The sequence below is a fragment of the Bemisia tabaci genome, chromosome 6 (genome assembly GCF_918797505.1).
Source record: "Bemisia tabaci chromosome 6, PGI_BMITA_v3".
In the NCBI taxonomy this organism is placed as follows: Eukaryota; Metazoa; Arthropoda; class Insecta; order Hemiptera; family Aleyrodidae; genus Bemisia; species Bemisia tabaci.
In genome coordinates, this window is record NC_092798.1 from 18,294,819 (window position 1) to 18,307,602 (window position 12,784).

General features: G+C 40.2%; 1 protein-coding gene across 1 annotated transcript in view; it reads right to left on the reverse strand.

Moving 5' to 3' along the window:
• The window catches only part of LOC109042688 (transmembrane protein 208), a 231,810-nt gene that overhangs the window by 83,653 nt on the left and 135,373 nt on the right, over positions 1-12,784 (reverse strand). The window lies entirely within an intron of this gene.

The following is a 12,784-nucleotide window of genomic DNA, read 5'->3' on the forward strand; positions in this document are numbered from 1 at the left end:
GTGGCATTATCAGTGGTGTTACTGTCGATTCGATTTGGGTGTTGAGGATGTTGCCGGATGTTTTCGCGCGCTCGATTTCCATTTGTTCCAACAGGTTCATTTTTTTGCCCTTTTTACATGTATGTATCACCTCAATTTGGCATTTTTTGTATTGATTTTTTGAAATCAGATGAGATCAGCACGTTAAATAAAGATCCCACAAAGAAAATCAACTTAGAACTCAAAAAGATTCTCACCAAAACCTCTCTCTTAGAGCATCCAAAAACGCTCATAGAAATGAACCCCAACCCACCACAAATCCAAGGATACGTAAAAATCCACAAAGCTGATGAAAAAACTCCCATTGAAAAAGTACCAGTAAGACCGGTAGTACCCACATGCCAAGCCCCCACATACAAAACCGAAAAATTCCTCAGCAGTTTCTTCAAGAAACATGTCAAATGGAAATCAAAATATAGTATTAAAAATTCCATAGAACTAGCAAACCTACTCTCCAATATCGACCTACCAAGAAACGCCAAACTCATTTCTCTGGACATTGATAGTATGTATACAAATGTAAACAGACAAACAGCGTTCCACAGTTGCCACGAAGTCCTAAAATCTCACTCCAACCTATCTGAAGCAGAAAGGAAACAATACATAGACCTAGCAAAATTTACAACAGAGAATAACTATTTCCAATTCCAGGACAAATTCTACCAACTTAACAGGGGACTAGCTATGGGTTCCCCTCTATCACCACTTATGTCCGAAATTTTCATGAGTAAATTTGACCAATTAATTTGCGAAAATGAAAAATGGACAAAGAGTATATTTTTCTACCGCAGATATGTAGATGATATTTTCCTCATATGGACAGGAACCGACAGAGAACTGAGCAAGTTTGTAAATCAAATAAATAAACTGGAAAAAAACCTACGGTTTAAAGTTGAACGAGGAGGGGACAGACTGGATTTCATGGATCTAACATTAATTATCACAGACAACAAAATCAAAATAAAAGTTTACAGGAAGAAAACCTACACTGACTCCATTATCCCATATAACTCCCATCACAGTTGGGGACATAAAATGGCAGGCTTTCACTGCATGATATATCGACTTTTAAATCTACCACTCGAGAAGAAAGAGTACAACGAAGAACTAAATACTATTATCACTATAGCCATAAACAATGGTTATAAAAAAGAAGACATAATGAGAATACTAAGGAAACAACGGTCTCACCAAGAAGCTAAGGTACTCTTCAATAACAACATACCAAAAAATAATAAGTGGATTGCCATACCCTTCTGCCAAGGAATATCAGAACAAACAAAAAACCGGCGCTTCGCTTCGCTCCGCGCCGGTTTTTGGGGGGGCTTCGCCCCCCCAAGCCCCCCCAGGACGCGCGCTTCGCGCGCGTTTTTAAGTTTGAGTGTCCGGCCTCAGTTGTTCTGTCTTTTAAGTGACCCGCGCGTCCACCGCGGGAAGAGTGTATTTTCCGAAGGGAGGGGCGGGGGCGGGAAGTTATCAATGTTTGGAGGTTGGATTTACGTTTACACTGTTGAAGGCATTGATTATTCGAATAAGGACTTCATGTCGCCAGATTGCAACAACAATCCTCATGTAATGTCTAATATGAAAAAATGTCAACAAACGCTGTGGCAAGCTTGAATGACGATGGATGAATCTCCATAACCCACTGTGCGACAACATTGCCGTCTTGTCCACCTATTATCAGTCTGTAACCCACTGTGCGACAATATAGCCATCGTGTCCACCAATTATCAGTTCATCAGTTCGTGACCCATTGTACGACAACATTGCCGTCTTATCCACCAATTTTCAGTTCTTGACCCACTGTGCGACAACATTGCCGTCTTGTCCACCAATTTTCAGTTCGTGACCCACTGTGCGACAACATTGCCGTCTTGACCACCAACTTTCAGTTCGTGACCCACTGTGCGACAACATTGCCGTCTTGTCCACCAATGTTCAGGTCGTGACCCACTGTGCGGCTTCCCTCCTCTTTTGCCGCACACCCCCCGCCTAAAACTTTCAAAGCTCGCCATTTTTAAACGGCTCGACCGATTTCGCTCAAATTCAATACCAGCCTAGAACTATGTAAGATCTTCCTTCTGTAAAAATTTCGGGGGGAAAGCTTTTAATTTGCGCGAGTTATCGCGCCCACAAAATTGAACCTCCCCCCACTTCTCGCCCCCACCATTCGAAATGTAATACTTCGATCTCCGTTTTTTTTTCGCAGAATGGTAGTCCTGTTCCTCTACTTTACATCGCAAAAAGTTTCACCCGGAAATTTTTTAAAATGAGGGAAATATAACCAAGCAAAAATCGGAAAAACCACGATGAGTCGGAAATACATACATAAATAAACAGATATATATATATATATATAATATAAACATGAATTCAAACGGCATGCATATTCGTAATCTACGACCCATGATCGATGCTCATTACATGGTCTTTGGTCCAGGTCTGACATCAGGGGAGAATGCAATAGTGTATTTCCTTCGGAAAATACACTAAAAGATAATCAGGAAAGAACACAAAACCACCAATGTGACCTACCATAACAATCAAAATTTAGGACGTCAATGCGGCGCGGCGCGCGCCAGGCTACCGGTGGTCAGTTCACAGTGCAACCGCCCATTTCAAAGTCAATGTCATTGCAAGCCCGGGCATTGTGATAGTAGGGCTTGTGAGTAGCAGACTCTTCTAATTCACTGGGTTGTGGCGACGATGGTCAATGTCAACTCTCCATTCATTAATAAGCGGTTTGTTCAGTTCCGATCCACGTCATATCGCATGGGCGCTGGACGCACCTGTTTTCTTCTACGGTGCACAACAAAAATGCCGTAAAGCCATTTTAATTTTTTTTTTTTTTTAAATTGAATCAGTGGGCTCGAAGCAAACCAACTCGGAGAAAAAATTGTGCAGGAAACACCTAAAACTGCGCAAGTGCGCAGCGGGCGAAGAGGTTAGTTTAAGCAAAACCTTCTTGGTGCCAAAGGACAAGTACTTATAGAGACTTTGTAAAGCACCAAGTGGAAATCGATATACCATGTTTGATGACAGAGAATTAAGCGTTTAAAAATTTCCGAGTTGGTGTGTTTTCGTTCTCACCGACTTTCAGATACTGATTTTTCATAGTCTGTCCTGAAAATTGTATATATTTTCGACCTGAATAACGCTTGAATATTTATATAACTTGTTGGTACAAGGTATACCTACTGATACGAAAAAAGAAAAACGCAAAATCGGATGGTCACCCGTTTTTTCCCTTGAAATGGCCAAAAATTGGTATTTCCAATGAAATACTTCGATTCTTCCCTTTTCCCGTCGCTGTTTCGAGCACTTCCGATTGCAATTTCGAAATTTCCTTTTGCGTGCAGATGCTTCTATCCGTAAGTGTTACTAAACCGTAAAAAAGTGAAAATCGGAAAAAACCTGAGTTGGTGTGTTTTCTAACTCACTGATTCAATTAATTGTGGTAATACCGCAACTCAAGTTTCCGTTTATTACGAGACCACTTGATTTTTGACAGAGTTAAGTCCTCTGTTTTTCGTAAAATTTCCAATGATCATCCATGCTATTATTATCAATCATTCTAGTGGACAAGAATCGGCGAACTAACAATGACTATCAAAAATGCCTCAATTCTTCTATGCCACGCAAGGATACGACAACCGTATGTGCAATTTTTTGCGTGCTCGCTTAGTCACGCTGTTGACAAATAACTAAAAAATATTATGGTTAGACGTCGCGTTGGCAAAAAAGGTCACCCTCTTGCTCAAAACAGCAGTCTTGTTAAACTCTCTTGGGGGATAATGTAGACTTACTGTTATTTCGTTCAAAATTACATCAATTTTTTCGACTGTACCTACTGTTCGCCGTTAACCCTTGTATTTTACAATTAAGACAAACTTTGTCGTTTTAGTGTATTTGTATTTATAACAGCTAAAATTTTGAAAAAAAACTCGATCTCGCAGTTTGGTGGTTTCTGCTCTGTTTGATTACACGGCAGTGCAAGTAGCGGTTCAAAACTGCCGCTCTGTGAGTATGCAAGGGGTAAATGAAGAGTAACTACTCATTTGTAGGTTTGTTCAAGTGATGAGAGGCTCGATTATGGTTAGCGTGGTAACAGGAGCGCTGCCGTTTCCCAGTCAAACATTCAGAGAAAGCTGCATTGGAGCTGGACGAAACTTACGAGATAACGCGCAATTCACGTTTGGTCTGCGCCCTCATTTTTCAGGATATACTGCAAAATATACATCGTGTGGCAATAGTCGTCTTTTCAATAGCATGCGTTTTGCGCCGCGTATAATTTGTTGCCTAACTTTCAATAATCACTAATCGCACTAATCCTGGCGAGTTGTTTTTTCCAATGAACAGTTATGTACATTTTTGTTTTTTGTGACTTGAAATAATCTTTCTAGCCGCAATTTATCATAGGAAGCTGTGTTTACCTAGCGACACTCAGCGCTCTCAGTGCCACTTGTCACAATAGTTGAGGTCGGACTATTCCAGATCGCAACTCCAAATTCCAAAACATGCCTCTTTCTTAATTTGCTTGTTTCCTTTATTTTTTGACAAAAAACCAATCAACACTCGAACGTGAGATTTAGTCGATGTATTTTTTATAATCCAAAGAAAATGCACAAACAGTCTCAATTTGGTATGTTGACCAGGGATCTACTAGCTGACAATTGAAATTGATAGACGAAGCGATAGGAAATGAAGACAATGGGGACATGGAGCGATCCTATTGGTTGGTACGATTGGTTGCTGTAGGCTAAGAGGGAAAATGGTGGACAAACTATACGGTTTCTCAGGGGTTTCCGTTAGTTAGTTTACTTTTCACTTCCTTCGTTCATTGCACATACGATTGCTCCATTTTCCTTTGACTCCTTTGTCTATAGCTTTGTCTATAGCTTTGTCTATAAATTTAAATAATTAGCCCGCTGCTGAATAAATGAAACATGAGAGCAGGGGAGCTGCGGGTCGATTATTCAAATTGATAGACAAACTTATAGGCAAAGAAGACAAAATAGCTATGGAAGGATCCTATTGGTGGAAGCGGGTGTTTGCAATGGACAAAAGAGGTATAAGTAGTAGACTAACTGATGGCAACCCACGAGAGACCCCATTGTTAGTTCATCGTTTTCTCCCTTAGTTAGGAACCACCCGTGTCAACAAATAGGATCGCTCCATACTCCTCATGTCTTCTTTGCGTCTATCGTTTTGTCTATCAATTGGACGTACTTCTGTGAAATGGAACAATGTGCATTAAGACATGAGCCCTGAGACCCATAAGAATATATGCATAACAGGGCTTACGTCATAATGCACATAGTTCCATTTGGCAGAGACACGTCCAATTTCAGTAATCAGCCCGCAGGAAATGCAGTTGACCTGATTCTAGTCCTGATTTCCTCGCATAATGCGGCAACGCAGATGTTGAGGGTGCACAGCGAAGCGCGGCAAATCCGACGCGAGCAAACGAAACGAACAATATTACCCTGATTATACTGCATTACAATTGGACGCATTTTTGCTAAAACGAACTATGTCCACACGGTTTGCGCGCAACGTAGGTTCTTTCGGCAAAAATACGTCCAATTTCTCGGATGCGTCGGGTCGTCTCCATTGATTTGCAGCTAATCGCAAAATTATCCTCGCTAATTCCGCGAGCGCTCAATTTAAAGAGCATTAGTCCCGCTAATAATCACTGAGCAGGGCGCGGAATAGGAAGAATACTCAACCCCGCCGGTTTAATCATGTATTGTCTAAATAAAGATTTCATTATTTTGAGAACTGAGAAGCCTCTCGCCTGATTCTCTAAGGGCCCGCTCTTGTAAAGCGGGTTTCGGTAAATACTTCCGTGAGATCCGTTCCGTTTAGATTTTTAGATTTTCAATACTTATATATAGTTTATTGTGCTCGATACTTGATGACCCGACAGACAGGGCTATGCCCTAGTCGTTAGAAGAAGAAGAAGACTTCCGTGAGAGCTTTTATTTCGTCGCTTGAGCAGCTCACAGAAAACGATGCCCCTGTCTAATTTTGGTATCATTTTCATGTTGTCTAATTCAAGCACTTCCGCGTCACCCTATCAATAACCTGTGCTCCTCTATCTGCCGCACCAATACTGCAGTTCAACGTCATGGAAAACGAAAGAGAGGGAAGACAAAGTAACTTAAAAAGTTTTTTCCTGTATTTCAGCATCGATTTCAGCTGTAATGTATGCATACTGAAAAAAGAGTATCGCAATCTCAACTATACTTTCAGCTGATTTTGGCGCCTGCCATAAGAGTAGTTGCACTAGCTAGATATGTGTAAAGGCAACAGCCAGCGGTATGGTTACTTCAACCACACTTGTGTTGACTGTGAGGGCACCAGTTAGAGGTATGGTTGATCCCAGTGGAGTGGAAAAGTGGGGGGGGGGGTGTCCGAGGGGTCTGGACCCCCCCCCCCAACCTCGTTATTTGTACATTTTTTTGACTTTTGGAGGGCAGACATAAAATATTATCAGGGACGTACACAAAATAATGTAAATTTACTGTCACGGACATCCCCCCCCCCCCCGTTAAAGAATTCCTAGCTACGCTTCTGGTTGATCCAACCACACTTTCAGCTAACTTATCATACCTATACCTCTGGTTTGTGCAGCTACTCTAATATCTGGTGCCAAAATCAGCTAGGAGTAGAGTTGGAATTGTGATATTTTGGTGCAAAATACCATGATAATTATTTTATCGGAGGTTGTCATTAGAACAATTCTAATTATTTTCGAACAATGAATTTTTTCATTATTTTTTTCGTTTTTTTCAGAGTGACAGACTGATGAATGTCAGAGTGATATCAATTTGTCACTCTGGGAGAAAAAATACGAACCAATGATGACTAATTTATCAGCGCAGGAATCATGGATGAAAACCAGTGGCGTGGCGTGAATGATCGATTATCGATATTTCCCCATTTGAATCCGTGGTAAAGAATCAATTATTGAGGTGTTTGCTGCGAACACCCTGTTAATCGATCCTTTTCCATAGGTTTAAATGATAGGTTAATCGATATATCGCAAAGCACGCCACGCCACTGATGAAAACTGTACGCAGTCGATACCGTCCCGATCGGCTTCTGCCGTGCTTCGATAAATGAGGCCATTCTCCCGACAGTAGTCTTTAAATATCGTATTTACGTTACACTTCACCTATTAAGCGCAAATCTCTATAAATGCTCGATCAGTTAACAACCTAAATGATGGCTCCGAGATGGAGGGAAGCTCGCTTGCCCTTGAAATGGAATTGGATCCAGGATCTTTCGCTTGATTCCGCGGCCCGTGGGAATATAAAGTGGACGTATTTATGCCAAACGGAACTATGCGCATTGAGACATGAGCCCTGAGACCCATAAGAATATATGCATAACAGGGCTCACGTTATATTGCACATAGTTCCGTTTGGCAGAAATACGTCCAAGTTAACTAGCATACCTCCCAGGCACGCGACTCGTAACCTCACTCCGCTGACGTAAAGGCACAATCACAATTAGAGTTAAGCCCTCTTGTCCGTATAACTCTATGCTTTTCAGGGCTCATGTCGGAATTAAGATACGTCTTAACGTCCGGGAGGCGGAGATAATTGAACCGTTTTGTTTCCGATTCACGCAAGCACCAAAAACCACGAGAATCGAGAGTCGTGCAAAATCATATTTAGCACAGGCAAGGAAGCCAGGCATATTCGCGGTTTTAAAGCTAAACTGTTAAATATTAATATGGTCACAAGCAATTGAACAAAGTTTACTCTTCTTTTCCAGGACTTTTATCATTGTACTCGAGAGCTAAACGACTGTAACTAGATTAACGTCAATTCGTGTTACTGGAAGTAAACTTTTAGAGACGCCATACCGAGAGGAAATAATTAGTAAAAGTACCTATTGTACTTGTATGGATGCGGTTCATGAGAGGTTAGCCCCTTTCTGGCCCTCCTCCACCCCTCAGAATTCAAAATAGTATAATCTGGCTCCTCCTAGAAAATCTGCACGATAGGAATAAATATCCTGAAAATCGGCTTATTCCCCCTTTTCTTTTCAAAATGCGATGAGGGAGAAGGGGATTTGATATTTCGAAGATTTTAAGTCTGAGATGTTTTTCGAGGATTGTTAGGAGGGTTGAATCTTAGGTTAGCATAATGGGTAAGTTGTGTGAGAATAACTTTCAAAATGATTAAGAGGAGCCACTTTTCCAACAGAGATTCCCCTTAAATCCAGACCTCTCCTGGAAATATAGGAGCTGGGTCACTTCCAAGAAGTCGCTCCAGCTACACCCATGGTAATTCTAAGACTTTTCTTATTACCTAGGAATAACAAATTTTAATATGCTAAGTCACCGCATGTTGACAGTGTTTTAAATACTCGATGCCTCGATTGATCTACTAAGAGATTTAATGTTTTACTATAAGTATTTAAAACTGACGAACATGTGCTGCAATATTCCTTCCTTACCATGATCTTACCCTGGTAAAAATTGGCAGTAGAATCTGCGTTCTATAATACCATAGATCTAAAGCCGGCTGTAAGATTTCCAATAGTTTCTGTAGCCGGCTGTACAATTTCTTATAGCCTTTTATGGTCGATGGCGATTAAGCAGCAGCCAGACGATAAAGTTTATGCTAAACGTTACTAAATACGGATACTAGGACTTAGTTAGTTTTTGGACTACCGCTCTCTTTTTGTGCCGTAGTATCTTGATTTATTTTGCGAGGAAAGCTCCGTACTTTTGAAGGATGCCTGCCATTCCTAATATATTAGAGCGCCTTCAATTTCGTATGATACTGTGCAATACCTCTGGTGTGAAATAGTTGCTTCGAGCGCCGTGGCACGCTGCGGCACGACAGGCGGGAAGCCATAGCATGAAACGCGCATTGGCGCCTACAAACCTAACAGGGATACTTCACGCGTTGCGCAATGCGTGAAGTATCCCTGTTAGGTTTGTAGGCGCCAGTGCGTCGCCGCTCCGCTTTGTGTTAGGCTCTAATACTTAATCTTGCGGAGTCGGCGTTTTTCAACTCATGATTTGGAAATGTTTGCACACTCTGTATGGATCATTCTCATTTTAATTGATGGAAAAAAAAATATGTTTTAAAGGAAAATATAATGTGTGTTTTGTGAATATGAAGGTAGTTCCGTATCAAACTTAATGATTTCCAAAGCACACGAATTTCTACACAATTTCTTATAGCCTTTTATAGCCAATGGAGATGAAGTGTAAAGCCCGGCGATAGGAACTATAGCCCAACTGTATACTTTTTTATAGCTTCGTATAGCCCAGCTATATGATTTGCTCCGCTTTCTACAGCCAGCTATATGATTTTCAATAGCCTTCTTTAGTCGGCTATAAGAACTCCAATGGTATTTTGAAACGCAGCTCCTATCGCCAATTTTTACCAGGGTAGCTTTGAAGAAACTGATAACTGCATTAAGCTACTTGTACTGGGTGGAGGAAGTTTTACACGTTCGTAACCCAGCAGATGAATAAGGTATCCACAATTTTTTGTGAAAAAAAAAGAATAATTGTAAAAAGTTGGCTACCAAGATGACAAGGGAATATTCATGGGGGGGGGGGGGGCTGTATATCTATCTGTACGTGTGTGTTCAAGGACAGAGGCGTGACGTGTTTTGCGATATATCGATTGATCTACCATTTAAACTTAAGAAAAATGATTGATAAACAGGGTGTTCGTGACAAACTCCTCAATTATCATCGATCTTTATCATTGCTTCAAATGGGGAAATGTCGATAATCGATCATTCACGCCTCGTGATTGTTCAAGAATAATGGTATGATTATCCTATATACTCGGTTAACTTTAAAATTTTTGGTTGGTCTAAGGCCACTTTGAAGTTTTTGCTAATCCAAATTGTGCTACTAACCTCTTTCGTTAATTATCTCCACAACTGTGCTTTCGAAAAGGAGTGAGGCAAGATTTTAAATAAAACATTTGGAGTTCGATTGCCGCAGGTACTTTTTAATATCTTATCAATTTCATTCAATTGACGGAGCTATTTAAAGCAAAAACGAAACGAGCAATTGAACTCAATTTTGCGTGGCGCTCGAAATACTTGCCGATACTTTAAAGCGAGGAAAAGAGCATCTCGGAGGCGCCAAAACTTTTCCTTTCTCGCTCGGATCTGAAGAGTGCGATTTAAAACCGAGAGGACGAATTAGCCGCACATTTCGAACTGGCACGACAGAAGTGCGTTATCAAGCGTTAATCTCGCGTTAAGAATTAGCGGTTCGAGACTCGTTGTTTATTTACTTGTATTAATTTACGATCGTCGCAGGATTCGGAGGTCAGTGTTTAGATAAGTTAAGCGCCTCCGGAGCCATGTTGATAAACTTTTCAAATTGATCGATCGACCCGCGGAATCTGTTCGACATTGTAAAGAGTAGATCCGCCATCAGATTTTACGAGAGGACTCAAGTGGGTTTCTTGAACTAGCTAAGATAGCGTATAATAGGATATAACGTGTCAGGAAGTGGGCACTTATAAGACCGATTTTGGACTGGGGAAACAAAGCGCGCAGTTCAAATGAGGAGCGAGCATTCAAAATCAGGCATGGGCCATTCTGTCGTGGTAAGGAAGAACGCCGTATGAATATTTGAGAGTTGCCAAATTTCCCTTGATAAAACATGTATTTTTGACGACATTTATGCACATTTTCTTTGAAATTTTCAGATGTAATAGATTAAATTGCGTACGAAATCGTCTGAAAATTTTGAAAAAAAAATATTCACAATTTTCCTTGTAAATTCGGTTCTTATCGAAGGAAATTTGGCAACGTCTGAAAGATCATACGGGGTTCTTCCTCATCACGTAGTTTTGAGGTGTTGCTAAGATTGTGCAATTGTGTATTTCATTCAGAGGAGATGTAATGACCTGAAAACAATTCTTATTATGAAAATATGATCTTTTTTTTTCAGGTTTAATGGCTTATACCTCTTCTCAGAGGTCTACAGCCAACTATGGACAGAGATTTCATGTCCTTATGGACAACAGGGCGACAGGGACATCCATGCTCCAGGCTTTTCAAATTTTTTTTTAAAAAGAAAAATGGAATAAGACGTTTTTTAAGCCCAGACATGTAGGTTATTTTACAGAGAGAAGCATTATACAACCTCAGTAAAATCTGATAGAGCTTCAGGTTTTGGATATCAAATTTTCGGAGTATCATACATTTCAGCACTTTAGACGCTTTTAAATTGTTTACAAGCCTATTTTACGTCCGTCGATATTGGCACTTTTCATCAACTTTGCCTGTCGGAATATTACGTTTCGGCGATTGAAAAATTTTAAGAAAGGAAGCGATAGTAAGAGCTTTCCAAACTTGCGCCGAGTCATTGTTTTAAATAAAGATAGAGAAACCGCCGTCTGAAAAATATGATGAACGTCAATGAGGACGAGATCAAGACGGAAAACATCGTGAAACTCAGTGACGCGGAAAATAATGACATCACTCATCAAATTTTGCGAAATGCAATAACTTGGTTTTATCAGATGAACAGAATCTTGTGATCAGATGTATCTCATGGAGTCGTCATGACAAAAAATGCAGTAAAAATGCGGTGGAAACAGTAATATTTCTGTTACGCGAAAAAATTGATATCCGGGCTCAAAAATAATGATTTTCATTTTTTAGTGCTAAGCGCTGTATCAGTGTACTTACATCGTAGTTTTATTTTCTCATCTGCTGAAGAGGGACTGTAAGTGGGTATTCTTCCATTTTACAGCCGTTTAAACTAAAAACTAAGATTATTAATGAAATGGCACGAATTCAAATAATTTTGAGGACAAAATCAATCCCAGAATATCAAGGTTCTTTATTACGAATCTGTACAGTATGATTTAAGCTCTTGAAACTGTCTCAGAACGTCAAAAAGTGTGATGTCTTTTTATTAGTTCGATCGTCAAACAGGACAGTGTTTTTCAGTTACACGGTAATGAAGTCATAGGTATCAGACCAAAAGGTTGATTACCTGGTTGGAGAAAATCGTAATAGCGAAAATACAGCTGCAGGTCACTCATTTCCATTTTCGGATCCAAATTTTCGATGAAGGTTTGATAGTTTTTCTGATTTCCACCGCCAAGCATTTTGGAAACTGCTAAAAATTTGAACCGATCAAACCCGAAATAATAAAAAGACACAATATCACTCTCTGCAGCACGGGCTGATTTTTAATTTTTAAATGCACGAGTCAAAATAACTTAGGTACCAATGATCACAATCAGTATTTAATACGAGACGACCACGATCAGCTTTATGAACTCAACTGATTTTTCAGCCTCTTTCGACCAAGTCCAATAATCTCCGATCTGACAAACTTGAACAATGTTTAAAATTCAATCGGCGCCACGATCTTGACTCAAAGTTCGTTCACGAGGCTTTTGATTATCGCTTATCAATTACATCATTAGTCTAGACTAGCTCATTGTTCAAAGCGAGTAGCCGAAACGTCATCATATAGACGCACGCTTTCTTTAGAACATAGATTCTCCAAAAATAATGATTAAGTGTGAATTACTGGGCTGGTGGATGAATACAAATCCTTTTATCTCCGCGATGCGCCTCGCGTTGCAACCAAAATTATGAGTTTTTTCACATCCAGTAAATTAAGAATCTAAATTTTTCGTATTTTTACTCACCTGTCAGAAATTCTGTAAAGACACTAGCAGCCACGAGGAAACCAACGGAATAACTTTTAGAACCTCAAAGT